Source organism: Sapajus apella, unplaced genomic scaffold (assembly GCF_009761245.1).
Source record: "Sapajus apella isolate SASKATOON/1434 unplaced genomic scaffold, GSC_monkey_1.0 scaffold43, whole genome shotgun sequence".
Taxonomy (NCBI): domain Eukaryota; kingdom Metazoa; phylum Chordata; class Mammalia; order Primates; family Cebidae; genus Sapajus; species Sapajus apella.
The window spans coordinates 17735588-17743880 of record NW_022436983.1 but is presented as its reverse complement, the minus strand read 5'-3'; positions in this window follow the sequence as shown (position 1 = coordinate 17743880).

Sequence of the window (8293 nt, the reverse complement as noted above, 5' to 3'; positions counted from 1 at the left end):
CAGACAAAAACAAAATCTTTTATTCATGCCTCAGTTTCCCTGTTTGGAAAATGAGCATTTTGGGAGCGTTGGACCTAAAACTCCCTGAGGTCCTTCTGGGCTGTTAGTGTGTGTGGTTTGCTAAGCTGTCCTGTGAGCACTGTTGCCCTTCCAACCTGAATCTGTACTTCAGGCCCCTGGAGGGGGCTGGGCAGGAGACCGGAAACTCGAGAGGCACGGTGGGTGGGCACTGATGGCTGCTGGGCTCATGTTGCAGGTTCAGTTGGGCCTGCCAGCTGGCCAGCCCCATTCCCAGCCAGTGGGCCTCTCAAACAGCTGGCCTTCGCCTGTTGCTGCTCAACTCTCTCTGTTTGGCCTGGGGGCTGCCCCACCTATCCTCTGACTCACCAGTCTGGGTGACCTCCTGGAATGATGGGATCCTGGAATACCAGGCAGAGTCCGAATACCAGGCAGGGTTGAAATACCAGCACCACCACTTTCTGGCTGTGTGACCTCAGGCAAGCTTCTTATTCTCTGTGCCTCTGCGTCTCCCTCTGTAAAATGGAGATAATCATAGCATCTGACGTCTGGGCACAGTGACTCATGCCTGTAATCCCAGTACTTTGGGAGGCTGAGGTGGGCAGATGACTTGAGGCCAGGCGTTTGAGACCAGCCTGAGCAAAATGGTGAATCCTCATCTCTACTAAAAATACAAAAATTAGCCGAGCATGGTGGCAGGCACCTGTAATCCCAGCTACTCAGGAGGCTGAGGCAGGAGAATCACTTGAACCCAGGAGGTGGAGGTTGCAGTGAACTGAGATCACGCCACTGCACTCCAGCCTGGATGACACAGTGAGACTCTGTCTCAAAAAAAAAAAAAAAAATGCATCTGACTTCATAGATGATGGGATGATATGTGGAGGCACATAAAGTGTTCAGTGTGAGAATTACTAACATTACACAGACTCCTGGTGTTGGTAAGAAGGTACCTGGATTCTATAATGTAAGCCTCAATTTCTCCTCAATGAAATGGGAATATTAGGCTGAGCTCGGTGGCTCACACCTATAATCCTAGCAATTTGGGAGGCTGAGGAAGGCGAATGAAGTCAGGAGTTCAGGACAAGCCTGGCCAATATGGTGAAACCCTTTCTCTATTAAAATACAAAGAAATTAGCCAGGCATGGTTGTAGGTGCCTCCCAGCTACTCGGGAGGCTGAGGCAGAATTAACTGATCCCAGGAGGCAGAGGTTGTAGTGAGCAGAGATTGTGCCACTGCACTTCAGCCTGGGCAACAGAGTGAGACACTGTCAAAAAAAAAAAAAAAGTATCATATTGTACATGCTCAATACATCAGTTTATTGTATGTCACTTTTACCTCAGTGAAGCCGTAAAGTCACTGTTGTGAAATCCCAGTGTGTAAAGGGTAAAAGCTAAGAATGGACAGCTCTGGGTGGCGGGTGAGGGCTGCAGTACCAATCCCCATCCACCCCCAAGGATTTTCCACTTCATGCCTGGCCTCCATCCAGCACATTGTGAAAAACCACAGATGTTTTTAACAGAGCCTTGCCTAAAGTCGTCCAGACTGAGTGGAGCAGAACGAGAAGCAGAAGCTGGGGCTCCTCCCTGTGTGGCCAGAACTCCGCAGGAGGCACTGTGATGGAGGGCACGTTCATCACGGGCTTCCAAGGATGGCCAGCAGCACAGCCGCGAACCACTCTGAGGTTCTACTCTGTGCTAAGCTCTCAACCAGGCTCTGGGGAAGCACAGGGGTAAGGAGGCCCCAGTTGCTTGTCCTCAGGAAGCTCTCCATCTAATTGGGAATAAGAAAGAACTGGAATTTAAGAAGCACCAGAAATAGAAAATGACACAGATGACTTAAGTGTGACATCCTGGACTGCAGTGCTGTTGATCACACCCAGAGAGGGCAGGGCATGTGGTGTGAGCTGTTTCTCCAGCAGCCCAGGAGGACGGGACGAGGAACAACACTTGTGGCAGGGGTAGCAGGTGGCGCACCAGAGCCACAGTATGCAAATGCCCTCGAGGGACTGTCCGTTATTCCACGGTGGGCATGCTGATGCCCAGAGAGGAGAAGGGACCAAACCAGAACGAGAGCCTGGGCCTCCTAACTCCAGTTCCAGTCATTCACCAAAGCTGCCCTTCTGTAGGTTTGGCATTTGGGCATCGCAGTGCTGGAGTCTGGTGTTCCCCTTGATAGGACAGGCTATGGGGACTGGCTGGTCCTGGACCATGAGACCTTTTAAGGGCAGGGCCATGACACAGGCTGAGGGGGAGGTATACGACCTACCCATCCAGGCTTCTCCCCAGCTGACCTACCCATCCAGGCTTCTCCCCAGCTGATACTGCGTCAGGCCAGGCGCTGACAGACTTCCTCCCCGCTGAGCCTCTGGAATGCTTGGAACTCAGCGGTGAGAGTCCAGAACTTCTCTTCCCCTGGAGGGCTCTCGATTGGAGGCAAAGCTCTAGATAAGAACCTACAGCTTTGCCCTTTCCTCCTGCCCATCCTCCTCCTTTCCTGGGGACTTTCTGAACAGCAGGGACGGAAGCAGTCACTCTTGGGCAGGGACACTTGGCCGCCCTGATCAGCCTGCCTGCTTCCTGCCCCGGGTCCTGCTCTAAGAAAAACAACCACCTCTTATATTTAGACAACTTCTTTGCTATACATGGGGGATGCTCGCATACATGCCCTTATTAAAAATGTTTTTACCCAATCCTCACAATTTGGGTGACAAATTATTATCTCCATTTTACAGATAAGGAAACTGAGGCTGAGTGAGATAACAGATTTACCCTGGCCTTAGAATTAGCAAGCGTTCAGAGTTCGTTTGTGAACCCAAGTCTTTGTTTTTGTTTTTGTTTTGTTTTTTGAGATGGAGTCTCGCTCTTGTTGCTCAGGCTGTGGTGCAATGGCACCATCTTGGCTCACTGCAACCTCCTCCTCCCAAGTTCAAGTGATTCTCCTGCCTCAGCCTCCCGAGAAGCTGAGATTACAGATGCCCACCACCATGCCCAGCTAATTTTTTGTATTTTTAGTAGAGACGGGATTTCACAACGTTGGCCAGGCTGGTCTCGAACTCCTGGCCTCAGGTGATCCACTCACCTTGGCCTCCCAAGGTGCTGGGATTACAGGGCTGAGCCACCGCGCCAGCAAAGTGTCTGTGTTTGTGCTTTTTTATTCTTTATTTTTTAAAGGTTTTCTCTCCCCACCCCCCGCCCCTCCATGCCAAGACATAATCTCGCTCTGTTGCCCAGGCTGGAGCACAGTGGCACGAACACAGCTCACTGCAACCTCAGTCTCCCGGCTCAAGCCATCCTCCCACCTCAGCCTCCTAAAATGCTGGGATTACAGGTGCACACCACCATGCCTGGCCCCTCAAGTCTTTGGACTACTAGCTTTCCCCTCCCTACTCCTCCCCTTGAGCTCCTGTGAATGCCTAGAGGGACTCTGCTGTGACAGAAAACACAGATGAGACCAGGCGTGGTGGCTCACACCTATAAACCCAGCACTTTGGAGGCCAAGGTGGGCGGACATGGTGAAACCCCGTCATTATTAAAAAAAAAAAAAAAAGAAAAAAGAAAACACAGATGAGTGCTGAGATGTTCAAGCTGAATTTCAATCCCAGTTCCACTGCTTACTTTTGCCAGACTATGACTCCACCCCTCTGGGCTTTAGTTTCCTTATCTGTAAAAGGGGATAATTATAGTAACCACCCTTCAGGGTTGATGGGAGAATGACACAAAACAGCCACAGGTGAAGTACTTGGCACACAATAAGCAGAAAGCACTCAGTGAGCCACAGCTGTTGTTTAATCACCGGTCCTGCTGGTGAGGCCACGTCTGTCCCACAGCCCTCTGCACATACCACGTCTTGCCACTGAACCTCTGTTCCCCCAGTGCCTTGCCCCGTGTCCTTGCTGGCTGCTGGGAGGATCAGATGAGATGGTGAAGGGCATGGGGCATGAAATGTGTGGCTTTTTCTCTATGGAGGTATGAATGACCACGCAAGACCCAGTGTGCCGGAAATGAGGCTGCTCCTAAAGTTTCATCATCTCCTCTGGACAGAAGTGAGTTAAGAAAACCCCAAAGCAAGCCCGGCGTGGTGGCTCACGCCTGTAATCCCAGCACTTTGGGAGGCCAAGGTGGGTGGATTATGAGGTCAGGAGTTCGAGACTAGCCTGACCAACATGGTGAAACCCCGTCTCTACTAAAAATACAAAAATTAGCCGGGAGTAGAGGCACACGCCTATAATCCCAGCTCCTCAGGAGGCTGAGGTGGGAGAATCGCTTGAACCTGGGAGGTGGAGGTTGTAGTGAGCCGTTCTCGCGCCACTGCACTCCAACCTGGGCGACAGAGCAAGACTCTGTCTCGGAAAAGAAAAAGAAAAGAAAACCCTGAGGCATCCTCAGACATGTTAATACAACCTCCTGCATTCATAAGGGAGGGCACTGTGACCTCCAGGTCACACAGCAAGGCTGGCCCAGAGCTCTTCCCACCTGGCCACATGATTTCTCTGTCTTCCTTTCTCCGAAAGGACTGACCCAGAGAGACCTGGAAATCGTTGCCCAATGTTTAAGGGCAAGTCTAGGGTGGAAAAGCCATGTCTTAGCAGGAGCAGCCAGTGGAAGGACGAGCACAGCGGTCAGGGTCCGCAGAAGAATGCGGTTTTCCTGCGGCCAGCCTCGCCGTGGCCATGGAATAGTAGGCACTTTGTTGCATAAACGACCAAGTCTGAGCGCAGCGGTTCACGCCTGTAATCCCAGCACTTTGGGTACTTTGGAAGGCTGAGGGAGGCGAATCACCTGAGGTCAGGAGTTTGAGACCAGCCTGGCCAACGTGGCGGATCCCCATCTCACTAAAAATACAAAAATTAGCCAGGTGTGGTGGCAGGCACCTATAATCCCAGCTACTCGGTAGGAGAATCGATTCAACCCAGGAGGTGGAGGTTGCAGTGAGCCAAGATGACGCCACTGCACTCCAGCCTGGGCGACAGAGTGAGACTCCATCTCAAAAAAAAGAAAAAGTCGGGCTAAGGCCGAGCCGAGCGTGGTGGCTCACACCTGTAATCCCAGCACTTTGGGAGACTGAGGCAGTAAGGCAGGAGAATTGCTAGAGCCCAGGAGTTCGAGACCAGCCTGGGCAACATGTTGAAACCCTGTCTCTACTAAAAATAAAAAAAATTTAAAAATTAAAAAAAAAAGCAGGGTATGGTGGTGTGCACCTGTAGTCTCAACTACTTGAGAGGTTGAGGTGAGAGAATGATCTGAACCCAGATGTTGAGGCTGCAGTGAGCCGTGGATAGCACCCTGCACTCCAGCCTGGGTGACAAAGTGACACCCTGACTAAAAAAAAAAGAAAAAAAAATAGGATCAAAGACTGAGAAGGTGAGAAGGGCCCGTCTTTCCTCCCCTAGAGCCTGGGCCCAGCTCCCACCACTGCCCATAAAAGGAACATGGTCAGACAAGGCAGGTCTGGAGGATGAGATGAGAAAGATAAAAGCATTCTTTGAATGGTGTGACTCAGAAAACCCAGCCGAAACTAGCTTCACCATCGGGAATGAACTCGATTAGAGATGGGTCCTCAGGTGAGGGCTTTCTCCAGCGGCTCAAGCGACGTCACCACAGTACGGCTTCAAATTAGTCCACAAGTTCTTTGGCACTTCCTTTAAAAGGAATCCTAGTTATTTTTCCCTTGGTTGTGGGCTGGACATAGTGACTTGCTTCTAACAAATAGAAAAAATGGAAGGATGATAGTGTGCAGCTTCCGAGACTAGGTTGTAGAAGGCACTGTGGCTTCCTTCTATTACACACACACACACACACACGTCATCACCGTCGTCATCATCGTCATCACTCTGGGGAAAGCTAGCTAGCTGCCACGGAGAGCCCACCTGGTGAGGCACTGAGGCCTCCTGCCCATTGCCACGTGAGTGCACCATCTTGGAAGTGGATGACTGCACCCCGAACCAACATCTTACTACAAACACATTAGAGACCCTAAGCCAAAACCACTGATTGAGGTCTCTTCTAATTTCCAACTTTCAACTCTGGTCACTCTGAGAGATAATAAATGTTTTGTTGTTGTTTTTGAGTCTTGCTCTTGTCACCTAGGCTGTAGTGCAGTGGCTCAGTCTCAGCTCACTACAACCTCTGCCTCCTGGGTTCAAGCAATTCTTCTGCCTCAGCCTCCCGAGCAGCTGGGAATATAGGCACCCACCACCAAGCTTGGCTAATTTTTGTATTTTTAGTAGAGATGGGGTTTCACCAGGTTGGTCAGGCTGGTCTCGAACTCTTGATCTCTTGATCCACCCACCTCAACCTCCTAAAGTGCTGAGATTACAGGTGTGAGCCACTGTGCCTGGCCCAATAAATGTTTTAAGCTGCTAAATTGGGGGTGATTTGTTACACAACAATAAGTAAGTAGCAACACCACAGACTTGGTCCTATTTCTTCTTTCATTGTTTTCTTCTTTTTTTTTTTTTTTTTTTAATTTTTATTTTGGAGACAGCGTCTCCCTCTTTTGCCCAGGCTGGAGAGCAGTGGTGCCATCATGGCTCATTACAGCCTCTATTCAAGTGATCCTCCTGGGCTGACGTGATCCACCCCCATCAGCCTCCCAAGCAGCTGGGACCATACGTGTGTGCCAATACACCTGGCTAATTAAAAAAGATTCTTTTTAGTAGAGAAGAGGTCTATGTTACCCAGACTTGTCCTGAACACATAAGCTCAAACAATCCTCCCACCTTGGCCTCCTAAAGTGCTGGGATTACAGGTATGAGCCACTGTGTCTGGCCTAAGTTCTTTCTTCATGGAATCTCTGGGCTCTGCCTTCCTCTGTATGTTGACTTCATTCTCAAAAGGAATCCCCTTTTGGGAATAAGAGCTACTGCATCTTCAGCTCTCATATCTCCTCAATATGCTGTCCAGGGAAAGAGAGTATCTCTTGCAGTACTCCTGCAGAAATGAAAAGCAGCTTCTCTCCCCCAAGAAGCTTCACTGACTTCTCTTGGTGAATCCTTGGCTCTGACTGAGGTAGTGTTCCTTTCAGTGACTAGAGAGATTGGAGCCATGGCTTTTCCTCCAGGGTCATCAGAGGCCACCCTGGAAGAGTGCTACTAACCCCACTCACTAGCACAGAATTCCAGTAGAGCCGAATATGGCTCTGATGGTGGGAGAGATGGGGAACATGTGTTGGGAAGCCGTGTAATAGCCACAACATTGGGGTAGTATGTGGAAGGCTCAGGAACACAAAATTCCCCACAGGCCCCAGAACATCCTGTAGAGCAGCAGTCCCCAACCTTTTTGGCACCAGTTTCGTGGAAGACAGTTTTTCCACTGGCAGGGGGAGCATGGTTTCGGGATGAAACTGTTCCACCTCCGATCATCAGGCATTAGATTCTCATAAGAGGCGCAAAACCTAGGTGCTGCGCATGTGCAGTTCACAGCAGGATTCACGCTCCTATGAGAAGCTTTTTTTCTTTTCTTTTCTTTTTTTTTTTTTTTTTTGAGATGAAGTCTCATTCTGTTGCCCAGGGCAGTGGCTCAGTGTTGGAATTACAGGCGGGAGCCACTGCGCCCAGCCTGTATGAAAGTTTTAAGAATTACAGGCCGGGCGTGGTGGCTCACGCCTGTAATCCCAGCACTTTGGGAGGCCGAGGCGGGTGGATCACGAGGTCAAGAGATCGAGACCATCCTGGTCAACATGGTGAAACCCCGTCTCTACTAAAAATACAAAAAATGAGCTGGGCATGGTGGTGCGTGCCTGTAATCCCAGCTACTCAGGAGGCTGAGGCAGGAGAATTGCCTGAACCCAGGAGACTGAGGTTGCGGTGAGCCGAGATCGCGCCATTGCACTCCAGCCTGGGCAACAAGAGTGAAACTCCGTCTCAAAAAAAAAAGGAGAATTACAATCAGGCCGGGCATGGTGGCTGACACCTATAATTCCAGCACTCTGGGAGGCCAAGGCAGGTGGATCTCTTGAGCCCAGGAGTTCGATATCAGCCTGGGCCACATGACAAAACCCAATCTCTACAAAAAATTTAAAAAATTAGCTAGGCATGGTGGCATGCAGTGTGTAGTCTCAGCTACTCAGGAGGCTAAGGTGGGAGGATTGTCTGAGCCTAGGAGGTCGAGGCTGCAGTGAGCTGTGATTGTGCCACTGGACTCCAAGCCTGAGTGAAAGTATAAGACCCTGACTCAAAAAAAAAAAAAAAAAAAAAAAAAGAGTCAGAATCACTTTGCTCTAAAAGAGATCTTTCAGATAATAAGTATAGAGCTATTCATAGCTTTTTTTTTTTTT